Genomic DNA, 22,176 nt, shown 5'->3' with positions numbered 1-22,176 from the left:
ACCGGCACATTGAGTATATCACATCATAACACTTCCCGATACTCTTCATCATTCACCGTTTTAGTTTCTCGTCATTGAAACTCTCTACCTCATACCTTAAGGGGCTGTCAAACATTGACTGCTTAGACTGTGATCTTTCTTAAAATGTGATTTTTCTAATATGTGATTTTTATTTTTAATATATAAATTTTCTATATTATTTTAATAATTACTTCGATTCTCATTGTTGCAATATTTTTTACACTTAGAATTATATGTAACTAAACTTATCTTAATTTTGCTATTACTATTATGATTGTCATTATTATTATTATTATTATTATTATTATTATTATTATTATTATTAATTATATATATTGCTCCTGTATTGTTGTCATTTTTATATTAATTGCTATTGTTCTTTCGTGAACTAACCAATGGTCTTACGAGATTCAAATTTCCGCCTAGAGATTGCATATCTTGACCGGTTTCCGAACATATAGCTACCCTTTGTGAAGCAGCTACGATAGTTCACGAAAAAGCCAGGAAAAAAATATCACGAAAAAGCCAGGAAAAAAATATCACGAAATAACCACTGCCACGAAATTACCAAGGTTTACCCCCAACATAATAGACCTACGTAGGTGATGTTGGACTGTGAATCACATAGAAACATAGGCTAATGGTCTTAACTCTGCCTGTAGAAATAAGTCTGCGAAATATAAATATAAATAAACAACTTGATCAATTAATTAATTAATAACGTAGCAATCTTTGGTAAGTCTTTCTTGTCTATAAATTTAGTATGACTTCGTTCTTTCACGGTGCTCAACGTAGTACGATGTTTCTGGGTAATTTATTTGTACCATGTATTAGCCTATATGTAGAGGTTTCTGAGTATATGCCCCTCTTCTCGATTAATTGTTCGTTACAGTTATGGTCTGGGCATACAGAAAGACTGTCTTTACAGTAATTCATATGATTATACGATAATTTAAGAAGGTGAAGGGAAGCATAGGCCTATATGAAAAGACTTGCGAACCTAGACACATAATTCCTCTAAACCAAAGCTGTAATAATTCTTGCGCCATTTGATTGCAACGAAACGTTGCAAGACAGGAGATTATTTCATACTCTAGCTTGTTTATACTCAATATTCTATCGCAGTGTCGGAGTGAGCCAGTAGGCCTATTTTTACCCTTAGCGTACACTAACCACATATTTTTCAATGTTCAATTTGGCTTTTGTGTGTCGGACTCGTAACGGGACCGTGCACTTAGGTCCACAGCGGTTCCTTGTGATCCCTATATGCGATTGTTTTTCCATGCCCAACGAGTGGCCAATGTTGGTATTTAGTCAATCTGCGTTGACAAACGGACTATCCTGCCTCATCCCTGACAGAACAAGGTCCCATTCCAAGACGATTACCTTAATAAATAACAGATTCAACCTTCATTTCCGCTATGTCTTCGTTCCTTTGAATTCCAAGAGTGCTATAACCTGCTGATCTGAAAAAAAAAATTAAAATATTGTTAAACTTTGTTTGTTGTTTTGTCTGAGAGTCAAAATTTCACTACCATGTAAAAGTACTTATACGAAAGACTAAAGCGTTATATATTCTAACTCGGGGGAATTTCTGTACTGAATTAGGTTTTAGAGAATTACAATAAAACCTCGCTAATCCGGACCCCGATAATTCGGACTTTGCTTAATCCGGACAGCTAAAAATACAATAGAGTACATACGTGATAATTATGATTGTGTACCCGACGGGACTAGCTTTTCATCACTTAAAACGCTTGCTACAGAAATTGGTTTAAATAATACTGGCCTATATCCTGTTGGGACACTTCAGAGTTTATTTCCGTCATTAATGATCCAGTCATCAGTCTCAGTCGAATATCTGATCACTGACATTACTAGAAGGTTTTAGTAACTTAAGCTGCTTTATGTAGAGCCTATATTAGGTCTGTCTTCTCGTTTTTTATATGGTTAACAGACATGTTCTTTTCCTGTACACTTTCGTTAATTCGGACAACTTAACCCTCAATTAGTCCAAATTAACGAGGTTCTACTGTATTTAGAATTCATAGAATCTATGTGAACTCTGTGATTATCATGTGTTTGTCTTTTTATTTTAGATAGATAGATAGATAGATAGATAGATAGATAGATAGATAGATAGATAGATAGATAGATAGATAGATAGATAGATAGATAGATAGATAGATAGATAGATAGATAGATAGATAGATAGATAGATAGATAGATAGATAGATAGATAGATAGATAGATGGATAGATGGATGGATGGATGGATGGATGGATGGATGGATGGATGGATGGATGGATGGATGGATGGATGGATGGATGGATGGATGGGTAGGTAGAATTATTTAACTTATTCGTTCCATAATATTATTACATTTGCTTTTTGGCGTAGAATAAAGAACGTGTTCAATTCTTAACATATACAGTAAAATGCAAATATGACATATGTACAGAATTAATACCTTAATGACAATAATATTTTATAGAATGCAATATGTTTACCATTTAATAGTATTAAAATATTTACACAGTACTGTGAAATGTCAAGAATTCATCTACAGAATAGAAAGTGTTAAATATTAAGTAATTTTTTAGTTTTATCTTAAATACTGCAGGGTTTTGGCTATGATTCTTAATGTCTTCAGGAAGACTATTGAACATTTTTATCGCCATGTAACGTACTCCCCCTTTGATCGCATGATAAATTTGATGATGGCGTATGAAAATCATTTTTTCTGCGGGTATTTATGCTGTGTATGACTGAATTAGTTGGAAAATTATCTTTATTACATTAACAGAAATTTATTAAAGAGGTATGTACTGATTTGTTAAGGTCATAATCTCTATTTTTTTAAATAATCTACATGATTCTCTAGCCAGTCTAGCCTTTGCTCCAGCTATTATTATATTCTAATGGCTCTTTTTTTTTTTTGTAATAAGAATATATTTTTACTATCTGTAGAATTTCCTCAAAATATTATTCCGTAAACATAATGGAATGAAAATAGGCGAAATATGTTGTCTTTAAGATACTGCTGTTCAGAAATTGTTGTAACGACCTAATCACGAAGCATATGATACATCGCATCCAAGGTAATTAAAATTCTATCTTCGAAGTTATTTGTATGTCCAAATTTTCTCATTTTTTACACAAAATCACGTTTCTATTTATCGTTAAATTTCTTTATATTTCTTGTTACTAATTTTCAGTTTTGACTCGGCGCAAGGTGACGTGATTGGGAGGTTGGTTTCGGTCACGTGGGTGCGTTACGTCACTCTGGGCAATTGTATCCCCCATGTGTTCAAAGAGAGACACCAGGAGTCTGAATGAGATAGCAATTGGTTTATACGTGTGAGTACGGATGTGCGGATGTGTGAGTCGCCTCCTTCCCTCCTCACGCTTTGTCCCCCCTTCCCTAAATGTCTCTCCTCCACCCCTACCACCACTCCCCCTCTTCATCAATTCATTCCCATCTCTCTTTCTCTAACACACTCATCCATTATCTCGCTCGCTGTCTCTCTCTTTTGCTCTCCGCCCATCGTTGCTGGGGTTAAAATTTCCCCTCTAGGCCCCTCTACACTACCCCAGAGTTCCCACAAACTATGGCCTCTCTCACTCTCTCTCTGTTGGACTCCCCTTGCTCCCCCCACCCTACAATGGTTTTGTGGACCCATACTCAGTGTACTGGGATAGCGGCTACAGAGGGCTAGGGGCAAAAGGAGGGAGGGGGGGGAATACTAGGAGAGAGGACTTCCCAACTACAGCAGCAGCCGTAAAGCATCGTCAAACACTTAACTCACGTATTGCCATCAAGACAGCTAGGCACAAGCTCACCAACTGGATTCACAAGAGAAGAACTGTATTATTATTACCTAAACAACGGCAATCACACATCACATACCTACATAAACACGCCCCCCCACCGTCTTCCTTTTTTTGTTGTTTGTGACTCCCTACCCCCCTCCATTTTTATTTTTTTATAATTGTTCCACGTTTTCACTCTTAATGTTCGAGTAGTTACAGCGATTAGTACTTCCGGGGGTTGCCGGACGATCAGTTTTGCTTTCTATAGACTTCATTCGAATCGACGGTTACATCAATATTATTTATAAAAAAAACTACAGCGATGATAAAGTACATCGGACAACGTCTATCATCTGTGGCTACATCTTGAAGTCACCGTCGGCGATGATACTCTGCGAGATGCCTTCTTAAAACGGTGAGTGTTTTTTGGGGGTGCACGTGTCTGGGAAAAGTGGGTGTGTTAATGCAGAAGGGGGCGGTAGAGGGGCGCCTAGTGTTCTAATACTCTCTTTCTAAAGCTTCCACCAACATCATAATTTTTATGACATGTGATTAATTGTATGTGTTTATTAAGGGGACGTCTGTAAGTGTACTGACAATGTACTATTTCATTGTCTCGTAGTGTTATCAGAGTGCATCTGCTTAAGTAGTAAAATATACTGTTAAATTCCCCTACTGTGAACATTTTCAAGTCGTGAAACATAATTGTCAGAATTGAAAATTCTTATTACAAACTTTTTAATAATAATTCATAAAGGCTGTAAAATATTTGCTTACTTACATTCGTGCAGTATTGTAGCTTGTGCATGTTAGCTTCTGCTGTAAGGTATTTGTTGTGACAAATTGAAGATGTATTACAAAAATAAGTTTATTTCATCTCACGTGGTGTTCTTAGTTGCATGATTCTGAGTCCGTTACGAGTTTAATAATACAAATAATCAGTTCATATTAGCGATTAAGTCAATCTTTCAGTGTTTACACCACATTATTTTGTAGAGAAATTAGTTTAAATATTTTCGTTTTTAGTTAGAATGTTGACGTGTTTATCTGCTCGTTAATTTTATTTCCGTTGCTATTTATTAACGGTTCTGTTATTACAATTTAATCACGCTGTTCACTGACTATAAAAATACCAGAATTGTTTATACTATATTATATTGCCCACTGACAATTTGAACAAATAAGTATTTATCCGTTTTGATACTGTATAGGCCTACTAAAGATATGAAAGCATATAGAGGTATTAAAATGTTATTATATTGTTCACTAGTAATCTGAAATAATATCGCAAGTGTGTTGTTACATATTTCACATATATTTTATATTTTATTATACTGTCCACTGACGATTTTAATGAATAACAGAACCAATTATACGTTTATTACACTATCCGCTGATGATCTGAAGGAATGATAAATATTTATATGTTTATTATACTGTACAATACCTTCCGCTCACGAATTGAAAGTATAACAGAAATAATGTATAAGTTTATTATACTTTCCATTGATAATTTAAAAGAAGATAAAATACACGTTTATTATACTTTCCATTGACTATTTAAAAGAAGATAAAAATATTTATACGTTTATTATACTTTCCACTGACTATTTAAAAGAAGATAAAATATTTATACGTTTATTATACTTTCCACTGACTATTTAAAAGAAGATAAAATATTTATACGTTTATTATACTTTCCACTGACTATTTAAAATAAGCTAAAAATATTTATACGTTTATTATACTTTCCAATGACTACTTAAAATAAGATAAAAATATTTACACGTTTATTATATTTTCCACTGACTATTTAAAAGAAGATAAAAATACTTATACGTTTATTATATTTTCCACTGACGATCTGAAAGAATATCAGGAACATCTATATCTTTATTAGTCTATAATTTATATTGAAGATTTAAAAAATATATCAAATGGTTATGTTTATTATAAGTTATTGTTCTTTGCACTGACAATTTGAAAGAATGTATTTATAAGTTTAGTAGGCCTATATTGCTCATTGACAGTTTGAAAAAAAAACCTGTAATATTTATATTATGCTGCCCACTGGCAATAGGCCTATATAATAATATTATACTCTCCGCTCATAATCAGAAATAGTATCGGATGTAGTTATACGTTTGCAACATGTACCAGGTGCAGTTAAATTAGCAATTACTTATTAAAGTAGAGGCACTTAAAACTGATTTCCCTGACCTAAGCATTGTCAGAGAATAGTCTATTTTTGACAGCCGAATTTTTAATTAGGGCCTATATGATTTATCTTATTTCTTTTCATTCCTATACATCGCAATTGTGTTTGATTTCGAATTTTACAACAATTTATTTTGTTGTTGTGCTTATAAATTAATTTTCTTAGCTACTTATTTTCTGGAATATCAAGATGCTATTATTCTTCAAATAATTTCACAAGAAATGGTTATTACACTACAAATTGGTCTTGCGATAAAGTCGTTAGGTATGGGACTGAAGTAAAATATAAGCTTACTGTTATTTATTTTGATTGCTGAAATTGGAAATAGAACAATAGCAATCTTTCTTTTTATTAGTAATCATGGAATACTTATATTTACAAATTAATACAAAAGCAGTTTTTAATGTAAATTATAAGGAATTTATTGTTCCTCCTTTCGTTTTAGAAAAAGTATTGAACCACAGTAAAGTTGTGTTTCCAAAATTTTAAACAAGCTAAAAATATCACTGTTGATTTCTGCAAATTGTAGCATTACCCAGCATAATATTTATATAGATTTCCTGCAACATTGTAACGGTTCGAAGGTTGAGTCAGAGAATGACTTGTACTGTAGAGGTATTTATATAAATCCATGGTACATAATAATAGAAACTCAAATGAAAATTATGCAGCCTTACCTTGCATTCCAGTTCTATGAAAGCAAAAATTAAAATAAAATGATCTAGCTTCTTACTTTCAAATGCCTTTATAAACTTGATCATTTTTCCTATTCCCACAAATTTAAATATAAAAATCATAGTTCAGAATTAAATTTAAATTTACTTAAACATTTATTCGATTATTTAATAAGTGTAGAGCCTGTAGCTTATATAGGTCTATGCTTAATTAATATATTTCCTATTTGATATTTACAAAATTGACTAATATTGCAGAATTCACGTTCTTTCACTTTTAGAGGACTGATCAATTGTTCAATTCTTCCGTGTCTTTAAAGAGTCTGTGGAAAAATATTGTCGTTAACATCAGTGGAATTATTAATTGTAAGATTAAAATATTTTAGCGTTAATAAATTGAAATGTTAAACTCAAAAAATTGCTTTTCAATCATTATGTACAGTTAAAACATTACAGCAATATCACAGTAAGATATAGGCTATAGGCTATATTAACAGTACGGTAACTTATATAGTAACTATTCTCCAACAAAGCATGCTTAGAATCATTTGCACGTCATTTCAAATTGTTGTAATCTTGCCAACAATAAACAATGTTGCATTGGCCTCCTGTACACTGAACCACAAAATGTGACTAAGATGCAATGCGTCTATAAATTAAACTCTAATTCTCTTCAAAATAATGTTCTGGAATGAGCAAAAATAACAAAAGCAAACTAAAGCATTCAAATTAAAATATCACGAAATTTTAAATTTGCTCCTTCTTGCATAAAATTTAGTTCTTCTGAGAATTAAAAAATTACTCAGAAGTGTAACATAGTTTCAAATTTCAAATAAACTAAATCAGTGTTAGTGATTAGGAACTTCATAATAATAATTACATAATAATTATAATCCATGAATTAATTTGTAATAAGGTATTAAACGGAAATCAAAAATGCAAATAAATTAACTAAAAGACATTCAGTTATTAAAAAAAATTAATAGGCTTTTATTAAATTTAAATAACTTATTAATCGCCGTCATTAGTTATAATTCATTCTTTACACACCCTGCTACAAATTCAGAAAAATAAAAATGTTTCTGTCATGGAAATTACAATATTGTGTAACTATTTATCCTGCAATGCCTCGTGAAATTGTCTTAAAAAACTCTAGCTACATGATTGAGACATTTTTATATTTAAGTTATGAGTAGTTAGTGTTGATTCGAAGGGAACATACCCTGAAGTAGAAAGTATTATTATCTTCACTTTGAAATTAATTATTTCACTCAACTTAGGCTTATATAGATCGTAAATATAGCCTATAATTACTCATACATTACAATTAATAATTTGTATCTTAATAATGAATTGAAATCAATGGAAAAATTATGGTAAAATATTAAATTTTTTATCTAGTATATGTCATTTGCTTACTTACACATAATAATAAAATTAGATTGTAGTTTAAAGTGTTTAAACCAAATTTGAAGATAAGTGTATAATTGAGTACTTTAAATATGAAGCCAATATGCTTGAAATATAATAACTTATTATTTCAAGTATATAACGCGATACTGTAAGGGAAAATCAGATTTATATTATGTTAATTCAAAGTTTAAATAATCCTGTACCAAGAAAATTAAAAGTTCATAAAATATAGGCCTACGACACTTTATTCTAAAGGTAAATAAAATATAAGAGAATACAGTATATGTATCGTACAATAAGTATAACATTAAACTATATTTTAATACCAAATAAAATGTATAACATGATAATTTCAAGATAAAATGTACAACACAAAATAAAATAACACAATAGTACAAGGATATATAAAATAGTTCTATATAAAATGATAATTTAAGCAAAATAAATCGTATTACGTGATAAGTAAAGTTTTTTTTTATTTAACATATAATGTAAACTTAATAGTTTATAAACGTTTAACGACATACCGTAAGAAAAAATTGTAAATTGTAGTAAGTTGACGTTATATTTTTTGTCGAAAATCATCTTAATGATTCATTTTCAAAACAAGGATGTTTTCCCTAATATTCGACAATTAAAATTACCATAAATCGAGCAGATGTTTAAGGAATTGGCAGGTGCAAGTTCATGAGACCTAACTTAAATGTGATTAACTTTAAATATTTCGTGTGTAATATTGTAGAGGCATCATTTCTTCTGCACTTGTCGCGTTTGTAATGAATTCGAAGCCCCAATTATGTTTTCGACTGCATAATGATAATTATTTTTAAAAGGTATAGGCCTATAGGCCTAGTTCCTATGATAATGACGATACTTTCCTGACCGCCCACTTGTACCCGTGTCGGTTTGTCTGATAATAAATATTTACTAGCTTCATAACTTAACCCTAACGCGGATTGTTAGACACGAGTCAGTTGCGTCTTGTAACATAATACGCAGCTAATTTATAACCTAGCGATACGTAACATTAGTCTGAGAGTCATTACTCATTTCGACATTATTTTAAGAAAGCATTGTATCTATTCTGATCAACTTCCTTGGTTTAGTTTCCTTTGTTTTACATTTCAGCAATGAAATACAGTGCTTAATTTGTTGATCTGAAACTTTATTGTAATGCTACATTATATATTAAGGAAAGGATCCTTCTTTCTTCAAATGAGGCATTCGTGTTAACGTTTCTTTGTGAATGGGATGTCATCGGTTGTCTTAGAAGAGGGATGTCCGGAATCAACACCCCGTATTATGAGAGCATTATTGTGTGTTCATCAATTTTAGATCGAGAAAAGTTAAATATATAGGCTCTTTTAAAGATAATTCTGTAAAAAGTATAATTGCAATGATTAAATTTGGTGTAAAAGTATTATATAAATAATTTTATATCAAATTAGGCTACAAGGAAAATTTTGAATGAAATTCATAACTACAAAGTTTCAAACTTTATTAATTACTAATTGCAGCTAAACATAGCCAGATACACCAGAGAGATCGAAGTTGAGATAATTAAAATATAGAACTTGAAAATGTACTACTCGTTTCTTAGTAATGATTGGTAGAATGTATTTCCTAAATACTACAAAACTAATGTGTCATTTAAATTTTAAGTTTTATTGCTGTTATTGGGTTATGAAATGTACAAAACTTGATACAAATTTAACTAAAATAAAGCGATAAGAAGTACCTTGGAAAAATATTACAATATATAAATTTAAAATCGTCGTCGTCTTCCTAACAAGTATTAGGCCGAGTGGCCTGTTACGGTCTCAAACTAGAATTTTCAGTCCATCTCTTCTTCGGACGACCTAGAGATCTTTTTCCATGCGGATGGTAATGAAACAGTGGCTTCTGTTGAGACTTGAAAGCAATGTGAAAATGACGCTCAATGGGTTGCTAGCCCAGAGAGGTACAATTGGTGGGGTTTCCACCTATGCAGCATTTCCTCTGCATATGACATTTCAGTTATACCGCTGATACTCGGTTAAAATGTCAGTGTCAAATTATACGAATTCCAATAATTTCATTCTTAATATAAGAAATGATGAAAATATGTTTTATTTAGGCCTGTGTTTTTATTGACTTATTATTTATTTATTTATTTATTTACTTCATATATTAACATTCTGAAAAGAAACGTTTAGCTAAGGTAGTTTAACAAAATAAATATGTACGCCTATGTGATTAATGAATTACAAGTGTACTAATAGTTCTGACTTAACAATTGAGATATTTTCTGTGTTAAAATGTTATTAACATGTGGATTTTAATAGTTATTTTAATATGAAATTTTATTTTGTTACTTAGGCATCAAGTAAATAGATTTTAAAAATTTTGTGTACGGAATGCTGTTACGGTACTTCGCAAGCTTGCTACGATATGATTATGAATTCTTAAATCTATAGCCTAACCTTCAAAATATTAAACATGAAGAAAAAAAAAGTAATAATAATGATAATATTAAACTTTCATGGCTTAGATCAAACTGGCCTGTTTCGTCCTCATGGAAAAACTGATTTCTCTATGGAACTTTTGATCTTCCTACATCTCTTATTTGTTTAGGCTTGTATGAAAGATTTTGTTTGTTATCCGAACATTCAGTCTTTTTATCTATCTTTTCCATTCTCGTCTCTGGTTTACTATTTTATCATTTGAGCTGAAGATATCTATTTTTAATATATATATATATATATATATTTTTTTGTATTTTTTAACTGGCCCTTTTTATGTAGCCTGCCACACCTCTGAAGAATTTCATCGCTGCTGTTTCAGTGTTTATTGTTTTGTCTTTTAATTTAATTTAAGTCCAAATTTCTGAATTATAAATAAATATGAGTATTGTTACAGGAGATCTAAAAAATAATAATAATAATAATTATTATTATTATTATTATTATTATTATTATTATTATTGTAATAATTATATCTCCCCAATTCTATACTATTACTAGTTACCACCACCACCACCACCACTATTTTCCCATACTTTCAACTGCGTCCTTTACTCCTCGTCCACGTGTCTATAATTGATAGGATGGAAGTTTGGGGGGATATATTTCACACTAATTGAAGATACGTTAAACGTCTGTTATCGAATTTGCCTTGATAAAAGAAGCATCAATTAACAATTATTTATTCTAATAAGTAATAATTAACACGTCTATTAAACTAAGTGAAATTATGTTCTGCTGGTAGTAATAAATTTTGTACCGGTATTTATGTACGCAGCAATTAAGGTGCAGCCTACGGTAGTGGGTTAAAATCTCTCATTGGAAACGAATGTTTGTCCATTATCAGCGAGAAATTTTATGTTGTCACAGGTGTGAATCTGGCATTATTTTGACTACATACAGTAGGCCCCTATGACTTTGTAATGTGATCATGTGAATTATGAAAACTATGACACCTCAAATACAAGAAGACAGAGAGAAAGAAGACGAACAGAGAAAAGAGAAGAAAGAAAAAAAGAAAGAAAGAAACGGAGGAAGGATGGAAGAATGTAAAAACAAGAAAGGAAATGGAAAAATAGTCTAAACATCATACTGAATACCTTCAGCGTATTGAGATAGAATTTATTGTTAGGTTAGTTCTTGTCCTTTCGAATTTACAGACGCATAGGAATTTGCAGCTATAGTCCACGTAATTCCGCGTTCCTTGCTGTGACAGGAAGTCGATATTTCTAAGCTATAACTTAATGAAATTGTGTATATACATTTCAAGAAGAATTTCTTATTTAATATTTGTTAGCTTACGTTTAGATTTTTATAAATTATCTATCATGATCAGAATCTAATCAGACAATTTATTAGTCTTCTCCCCTCATTGTAATTCCATAGGCATTCAAATGAATATGTTGTTCCTGTCAGAAATAAAATTCTTCCATTAGAACCGCCTTGTAAGTGTCTAAAAACACTCAATGTTTGTGGAGAAAATTGAAGCCAAACTCCGTTTCCGCCTGTGTTTGGTCTTACTTCCGCTCATATACATTCCGGATTTTCATGCTGAACTGTTTTTGCTGACCCGTCGTGGCCCATTTTTTGTAATATGGTATCTCAGTTTGTCCTATAGCCTATTTAGTTTATGTTACTGTAATTGTTTTGCAGTTCACATTTCTTATATGTAAATAATTTTTGACGTAAAAGTCTATATTCGACCTACAAGGAAAGAAAAATTGTAACGTTTTGACATGAAAGGTTTACTCTGACGTCACTCGTGGTATCATGGAAATACAAGACTCTCGCTCCATTCTCTATTTAATGTGCTTGTAGCTGTTAGGTTACGTCGAATTTCAAAATTCTCTTTAGTTCCTTCAACGAAACGGTGAAAAACGGAGTGAGTCAAGTGGCGAACAGGCTTCGAGTTGGCATAGATTCTTATTTATAGCCAGAAATTCCTTTAGAAGAACTCGCGATCATGTTCCTTTCAAGTTTAATTATTTCTCTTCAATTTTCCCTTCTTTCTTTGTGTCATTGCGTCATTCCACACGGTTCATCTCACTCAATTAAGTAATAAAATTATTAGATATAGTGTACTCATCCTGTTTGTGATAGTATTTAGAAATTCTTAAATCCACCCGAACTTAACCTAAAAATTACATAGATACCACAAATAAAGACGTTTAGTGCAACCCAAAATATTTTATAAAGGCACGTTAGTGTTTTTTTTATAAAACCGTTATAGGCCTAACTGATAGGCCTATTGACAATTTATTTTATAATTTCAGAAAAACCTATAGCCCTATATTTCTGTCTCAAAAAAGTCTATCAAAATAGGTCTACGTTTTCATACAGTCTTGCTTTGCTTGTTACGCGAATTAATTTCCCTTCCATTAAAAAATAAACAAAAATAAAGACTCTTGAACCAGTCACTAAGAATTTCGTAATAAACGTAAAGGCATTAAAAAATCACCCAGTCTAAAAGATATTTGAATTTATTTTCTAGTATATGCCAACTCGTTTTTGTTTCTTCTTTCTTCGAGTCCGGCCTGGGTAGCGCAGTCGGTATAGCGCTGGCCTTCTGTGCTCGAGGTTGAGGGTTCGATCTCGGTCCAGGTCGATGGCATTTAGGTGTCCTTAAATGCGACATGCTCATGTCAGTAGATTTACTGGTATGTAAAAGAATTCCTGCGGGACAAAATTCCGGCTCACCGGCGACGCTGACATAACCTCGGCAGTTGCGAGCGTCGTTAAATAAACTATAATTTATTTTTTTCTTCTAGTCTCTTCTACATTATATCTTCAAAGCCTAAATAGGCCTATTTGAATTGTAAATGCCACAAAATAATTAATTATTCTTATTTTACATGCTATCAAATGCTTTTATCTTTCGTTCTTAATTCTTTCCTTTTTTCTTTCTGAATTAATTTCTTGATTTCTTTATTTCTTTCTTCCTTTCTATTTATAGTTATTTCTTTCTTTCTCGCTTTCTGTCATTTAATTTCTCAATGTATGAACTGGAAATGGAAAGTAAGCCTACTGCTGCGCTGCAAAAATAAAGGCCTAATTGAAAATGTATAAATAAAAGTTCTGGACATCTCTACAGAAAAAAATAGTTCTTCCCATGTTGTTTGTCTGTGTACAGAGAGCTTTCGTAAACTATTAAAATAATTTTGTTCCTATGGAATATTTACGAGTAGGCCTACACAAGCCGCTTCAACTGAGGATGATGCAAAATATATAATTGCTACTAAAATATTAATGAGGTTATAGGCTGTTGGGTGTCTCGCTCTCTACCGAACCCGAAATTTCTTGGGTAATTTTAACACTAATGAAGAAACTGCAATGAAATTTGAAGCGGACCTACCTCGCTTTGTGAGAAATGTGAAAACAACATCAAATGTGCTGGAAGTGAGCACTATCTGCGTGCAGACAGGCTTGAACCTAGCGCGCCATATTTTGGAAAGTCTATGCCAGTACATCCACTGTCACTGCTTGAATTTCTTCGGTATTGTTTGCTTTCAAGACATCTATGGTTCGTGATTTGTTTCGGAAAACTCTTCCTTTGAGATATTCCCATAAAAATAATCAGGCGGCGTCAGATCGGGCGAGCGCGGTGGCCATAGACAGGCTGGAGAATCGCTAGCCTACTTTATTTAGCAAAGGCGAAGCGGACCGCGACACACATTCCATTTCATTTCCCACAAAACAAAGGTATTCCTGTTCAAATTTCATTGCAATATCTTCAGCGGTGTTGGAATTTTTAAGGAAATTAAATGCCCGGTTCAGCAGCGAGTGGGACCCCAACTATTCAGCAAACACCAAAAAATTGAGCAAAAAAAAACCTTTCCCGTAATAGAATAATTATAAACATAATTACACCTCCAAATGAAAGCGCCTTTAGACAATATATCTTCAGGAATTAATTTGAAAAATGTATGTAGGCCTAATCCCTGTCACTGTGGAAACACAATGTAATAAAAAATCTTTTCTGTAAACTTCCTCTCTAGACCAAGTTTCAGTTACTTTCACAAGTAATTTAAAAATCAGATCGGATCTTGAGCATTCCGTCTATTCTAATATTCATGAAAGTTTCAGCTCCTTTACATAATCCTAGACAGTTATGTGCCTGCGAAGGAATGTCAGTAGTAAAATATGCTTCATCTTGAACGATATATTTTCGTGATAATATTTCTGACTTGACTAGTCCGCGCAGTGGGATTGTGGTCTATGGCATCATGCATGGACACGCTTTACGAAATGAGCGCTAGTTCGAGTCCATATGGAGCATTTTCTTATGAAATTTCGGTCAGTGTATAGGACCGGTGCCCATCCAACACCGTCATGAATTTGGGGAACTACGATACATAGCGAAATCTGATTTCCGAAATCAGCTATAGTCCTAACGACCATGCAGATCACACGATAGCCCCGTTTTGATTGGATGATCGTCCACCTCTGCTGAGGTGTGTGGACTTAAGACCAGCAATAGATTGGTGTGCCTTTGCCGTTCATTAACTGTTGCGTCGCGGATGATGATGATGAGGAGGAGGATTATTATTTTTTTATATTTTATTTTAGCAGGTTATTTTACGATGCTTTATCAACAGCTTAGGTTAGCCTATTTAGCGTCTGAATGAGATGAAGGTGATAATGCAGGTGAAATGAGTCCGAGGTCCAACACCGAAAGTTACCCATATTTGATTGAGGGAAAACACCGGAAAAATCTCAACCAGGTAAATTACCCCGACCGGGAATTGAACCCGGGCCACCTGGTTTTGCAGCTAGACGCGCTAACCATTACTCCACAGGTGTGGACTATTGTTATTACTGTATTACTCGTATTACTATTATTCTTGACAAATAATATAATTATTTCATTATAAGGGACTAGTATATTTTAATATTTTTATTTATTTAGACAGTGAGTAAAGTGGTTGGTTTCTAAAAACCTTTTCAGTGAGCCTTATACTAAGAATCTTGTCATGAGAATGGGTGAAAAATGACTGACATATGCCTACTGTGTATTTGCCTGAATTTTCATTTTATAAATCAGTCATATCTCTTACGTTTTCGAATTATAATTTTTTATAGGATAAGAAAATAGTATTTATACTTCTACGCACGACAAATAATATTTTATAGGCTCATACCGGTACGTATTTGATATTTTGATAGAAAGAACTACAAAGAGGACAAAATTAAGAAACTAACCTTTGTTAAATGAGTAAAGAATAGATATGAGATGAAAATGCTATTTTTTTAGCATTTGTTCTTTTTTCCTTTCCTCCCCTTCCTTCTTATCTTCATCTTAACTTTTCGTTTTGTAATAATTATTACCTCTGCTTGAAAATTAAGGTGAATGTCGCTGATTTTATACACTATCATTTTAATTTGGTTCTTAAAATCTCCCACATTAATATCAACTCCAAATTAGTATAATCTAAAGTAATAGGTAGTATTTTGATATAGTCTAAGTTATTATAAATTATTATTAAGAGATGTTCAGCATTAGAATTTTATATACTGTTAGCATATGGATGAACTAGAATGATTGATTTGCGTGTCAAATTAGGGAATTGACTGTTGTTGAGTAAATGCTTCAGTTGATCTATAAATTTCTGTCGTCTCTAGTTTCGACAGACACTTGCAAGATTACGCACTTCTAAGGCGTGATTTCGGACACTTTCCATGTGGACGTTTAGTGAACTGTTAATCAAGTGGTTCAAAGTTCAACGCCAAATGTCAAAAACATGTCTTAATTTCAAGTCGTTATTTGAGATAGCTTTACGACCGGCTTAATCTATGTACGCTGTTTCAAAATATACATTTATAGCATTAAAGCGACCTGCGATAGCGAGGGTGTGTGTTGGCACATGAACTCAAGATACTAGAGTTTGATTCGTGTCCCACTTCTCGTATTTTCTTAAATATGTGCGTAGAATGTAAATATATGCTGATTTGTGCACAGTAAGTTACGTATTATATATTATCATAATTAACAATATTATTTTATCATCATCATCATCATCATCAGATACACAATAATCTAATTCTTGACGACACTTTCCGCTTAAAATTTGTTTTCTCGTATTAATGTTTTCAACGCTTTTGGGGATTGATTATGACTATTATCGTTGTTCTTGTATTAACACATTAATATATTAATACAGTACAATAAATTTATTTATTTATTTATATCTATAACAGGGCAAAGCCCCAATTACAATAGACAGTACAGATTTGTTTAAAAAAACACAGAATTGCATATAATATGAAAAAAGAGGTAAAACAGAAACAAATGCAAGATACAAGTGTAATTAAAAATTAAAAATTAAAAAAGAAACAAATAGATACTACCTAAATGAAAGGCACATATATAGATATAAATGAAAAATACCAAATAAAAATAAATTAAAAAGAGTGAAGTATAGATATCATAGCCAAAAATGTAAGATGTAGCTATAATTGGCAAATTACAGAGTAAATATAACACTATGTTAATAAATGCAGTACCGGTATACAGTATTATATAGTAGGACTAATAGGTTTAATTAATTTATTTAAGAAATTCACCACTACAGAACACGTGTTCCAACCAGCATGATACCTGACTACAACTACAACCAACATGCAACTAGAATCCAACATATCATGAAATTATTGCTGTATATAATTTTTTCAGAAGGAACCTTAAGTAGTGTCGTTAATTTCAGGGGGTTTATTCTTTGAGATATTTCAAACAAACAAAAAAAGTAATACAGATTTGCTCGTTTTTGCTTCCTTTTCGAGATAAAATTTGTTTTATATCAAAACATTTCATAGAGTGTTTTGGGAAAGGCATTGGTTTAATTCCCAATATGCTTAGTCAATTTAACAAAGCAGTGTATTATGATGGTAAACGATTGAAAGAATTTTAGTTTTGCCCTTTAAATGTGCAGAAATTTTATCCGAACAAATGTAACATTTAAAATTTATATATACATAATTACATACATACATACATACATAAATACATACATACATACATACATACATACATACATACATACATACATACATACATACATACATACATACATACATACATACATACTCTGCCCAAGGGCAGGTCTTTCACTGAAAACCCAGTATTCTCCAATCTTTATTATTTTCTGCCTTCCTCTTAGTATCCGCATATGAGCCATATATCTTAATGTCGTCTATCATCTTATATCTTCTTCTGCCCCGAACTCTTCTCCCGTTCACCATTCCTTCCAGTGCATCCTTCAGTTTCTTCTCAGCCAGTGACCCAGCCAATTCCTCTTTCTCTTTCTGGTCAGTTTCAGAATCATTATTTCTTAACCCACTCTTTCCAACACAGCTTCATTTCTTATTCTGGCTGTCCACTTCACACGTTCCAATCTTTTGCATATCCACATTTCAAATGCTTCTATTCGTTTCTCTTCATTTCGTCGTAAAGTCTACGTTTCTGCCCCATACAATTCCACACTTCACTAGTCTTTTCCTTAGTTATTTTCCCAAAGTTTCACAGAAGATGCTTCTTTTTTATTATCTACTACTATCTTCCTTTTGACTTCCTGGCTGCAGCTCATGTTACTGCACATCCCAAGTATTTGAAGCTGTTTACTTGCTCTACTGCCACATTTAGAATTCTCACGTTTACCTTCTTTATTTTTCTTGCAATAATCATGGTGTTCGTCTTGTTTGCATTTATCTTCATCCCATAGTCTACTGTTCACAGCTGTCATTTAGCTCCATGGCATATCCTTTAGTATCGTCTCATCTTCTGCTAACAACGTCATATCATCAGCAAATCTTATGCACTTTATTCTTCTTCCTTCTACTTTTATCCCTCCCGTGTTCTGAAAACAGTTCTTTACCAAATCCTCCAAGTTGATGTTGAACAAGGTAAATGATAAAGGGCATCCTTGTCGTATTCCTCTCCCTATTTCACTTCCTTCAGACATTTCTTCTTCTATCGGTCTATCCTGACTTTGACTCGTTGTTTCATAAATCTGGCATATCACTTAATCAGTATCCTAACATGTTTATAACTAAGAAAAGAAATAATGCTCGCAAAGAAGTGGAAAATTGTGGTGTCGTGCTGATCAACACCAATTTATTTATTTTCATATTTGTTTCCTATGATACATAGCTTATCTTTACTGAAATTATTTACGACGCTATCGGCTCATATTAGGAGTGATGCCGTATCTCGAAGGCGTGGGCCGTAATAGAACTCTTAACTTCGCGGCTTCTTTTCTCTCTGTAATGATTTTGCAACATATAACACTTACTTAATGATTGCAGGAAATGTGTGTGCATCATTAAGGCGAAGTTTTACCGTTGCGTTAAAGGAACGGTCGTGGGTTCGAAATCCGCGGTCGTTCTATGACAAGTGGATATAATCAGGTTAGACGAGTTCTCCTAATTGTTTCTAAACACCTTAACCTAATTTACAACTTGTGATGTATAAAATACGTATATTTCTGTGTTTTTTCTTGTAATTTAATAGTAGTCATATATGTTTTACTACGCTTCTAGTTTTACATATAGGCCTATCTTAAAATATATCGCATTATATATCCTTTGGTCATACTCACTGGAATAAATTTTTCACTACATTAATGTTGTAGAAAATTACACACCTCTATGAAATTGGAAGTTGCGTACCGTACGAGTATGAATTTATGTTTAGATTATAATCTAATTACGTAGTTAATTAAAGATTATAATTAGGCAAGCTTATATTGAGGCAGAAAATAATCTTCGATATCATAACAACTGAAAGTCCTTTACCAAATCGAAATCCCATTTTCTGACAATGAGTTTGTCAGTCAGTTAGTCAATCATCATGTTTGTTCATCTGTGTTTATCGTATGTATGTATGTATGTATGTATGTATGTATGTATGTATGTATGTATGTATGTATGTATGTATGTATGTATGTATGTATGTATGTATGTATGTATGTATGTGTAACATATCGATCATGCATCGTGTATTATATGGATGAAGAGACTACATAAGTTTATATGTATGTACTTTATTCCTTTAATTCGCTAGTCAGTCAGTCAATAGTCAAATCAACCAGTCAAGCAGCAAAGCCATCATTCAGCCATTCACTAATGAAATGTGTTTCTCACTTAGTTTTACTATCTCTCTGTAAATCAACCAAACAATGAATCATTGAGTCATATTTCTTTATAAATTTCTCCATCTATTATTTCGCCTATTTCGCAATTGGATCCTCCCACAATCAAAGATAGACCTCATTCTCTATAAAAAGTAGACCTACATTGATTTTTGTAAAATTTTAACTTCCGAAAACATTAACTGTCTGAAATAATTTTGTGGTGTTTTATGTTCTCTCGGACGATGACGTTTTACTTGCGAAGGTTATTCTACGTCGCATCAGTGAGATTATAGGATGGCCAGGAATTAAAGTAGCCTATTTAAACTGACAGGTTACTTCTGATTGAAGTTCTGGCTGATGTGAAGGGTTCAGAGTCATAGTGGGCCAAGCGGAGAAAGCAAGGTTTAAAGTTAACTGAATATAATAGTTTAATGAAGATTGACATGCCATTTCGTTTTAATGTTCATATTTTGTATTACTTGCTATACGTTTTTATTACATTATGGTAATTTTAGCCCTTGTTTTCTTCGTTTTTAATATATGCCGCTTGGACCACGATGGCTCTGAACCCTTCTTATGTACTTACATCTAATCAGGCAGTACATCTCACTTGACAATGTATCAAAGGAAGAACAATGTATAGGCCTACATCTGAAGTCTGATTAGTGTAATATGTTCCTAGTCAACGATGTATGAAATAAAGGAGGGAAAGGAACTGGCCACTCTAGCCCATTATCTCTTGACTTGGTTGCCTAATGAGTAGTGCCTCATTGGTGTCACTTGTGAGGTTCAAACCTGTTTTCGAACAGTTGACTAAACAACAACAAACTGAGAGGTATGCGTAAGAAGTCCGGTTTTTTTTAATCGCATAGGTATTATATGACGACGAAATCTACGCAAACAAAGAAGGCATTCATTAGCTTAAAAGAAATAGGCTTAAGAGAATTAAGGAATTGTAATAGGCCCTAATTAGATTGATTTTAATGGTTGAGTAGGTGCTCTTATGATTCAGTATTAGCCTACTTCTGATAGAGAGGACGAAAAGAACAAATTAAATTTCGAGAATGCAATTGATATTTGCTAAAATTACATTTCTCTCAGCTTCCTTATAAAACCAGTAGCTGTGAAGAATCTGTACAAGGATCAGACATCTAATTTATTATAATCCTATTGCATATTTCATACCATGTGAATACATTCACGGTAGTAGTATATTAAAACAGCTGATTAATAGTTATAGCTGTATAGTTGTTATCTGTATAACTCCTGAGTATTAAAAGGTCTTAAATTTAAGAGAACGCCGCTATTAGGTGTTTGGGGACGTGGTTACCTATCAGCCATAATTTTACGTTAAAGTGTATTAAGAGAAGAGGGTGGGCCATCCTCTGTCCATCTTTCATTCCAGTGTAGTGGGATGCAGATCCAACACCACTACTTAAAAAATGTGTGTTTTCATCACTCAAATTTTATTACTGTGATTTTTATCACATTAGAAACTTATGGGCATTAAAGGAGTAGTGGGAGAGAGGGAGAAAGGGGTGCTTGTTGTTGTTGTTTTTTTTTTGAGAGAGAGAGAGGCCTGTTATTACCTTTATGGGAGTACACAAGTGAGTGAGTTTTAGACAGTAGGGAGAGGGGGTTACCGAATGGACCCAAAAATGGTGGGGGTAGACAGAGGGAGGGATTACGGATGAGAGAAGGACAAATGGCCATAAATAATAGATTTTGTTATTTTTCATCATACTTCCGTCTCTTTTTTTGTTCTTTTCTCTCTGTCTGTCTATACTATAGGCTGTTAGAAAATGTTTTTTCATATGGAGCACTATTTTGAATGGTGAATTTTGTCTGCCCGCACTACTCACTTAACACTATTAAAATTACAGTTACTGTTCCTTCTTCATCATCATCATCATCATCATCATCATCATCTTCTTCTTCGTCTTCTTCTTCTTCTTCCCTTCTGTTAAGTTATTAGTCTGTTACAATCAGAATGCAAGGAAATCGCACAGTTTTTTCAGTGGTCTGCTAGACTTCTTTTGCCTAGGGTAATCATCTCGTACCCTTGGGCTTTACAATTTTTTTTATCAGGTGACATAAGGGAGACTTGTTCTCTCGTCGTCTTGCAGGGTAAAGTTGCCTATTTCCGTGATATCCCTAATCCCGTGATACTTTTTAAAAATTGGATGTCAGTCAAAGCTTTGCCGTTCGACCATAGAGCCAGACATCTTTCTCGAAAGAGTGCATCTTACGCCTACTTTTGGCATATCGGTGAACTTCCTAGCAATATATCCAACCCCGTGACATTCAGTGAAAAAAAAAAACGTATCACGGAATTAGGCAGCTTTACCCTACTATTAATGGATTTAACTCATAGTAATAGTTCCTAAACAATCGCCTATATAAATGAATAC

The sequence above is a fragment of the Periplaneta americana genome, chromosome 2 (genome assembly GCF_040183065.1).
Source record: "Periplaneta americana isolate PAMFEO1 chromosome 2, P.americana_PAMFEO1_priV1, whole genome shotgun sequence".
In the NCBI taxonomy this organism is placed as follows: domain Eukaryota; kingdom Metazoa; phylum Arthropoda; class Insecta; order Blattodea; family Blattidae; genus Periplaneta; species Periplaneta americana.
The sequence above is the reverse complement of the archived record's forward strand: the minus strand, read 5'-3'. Positions refer to the sequence as shown.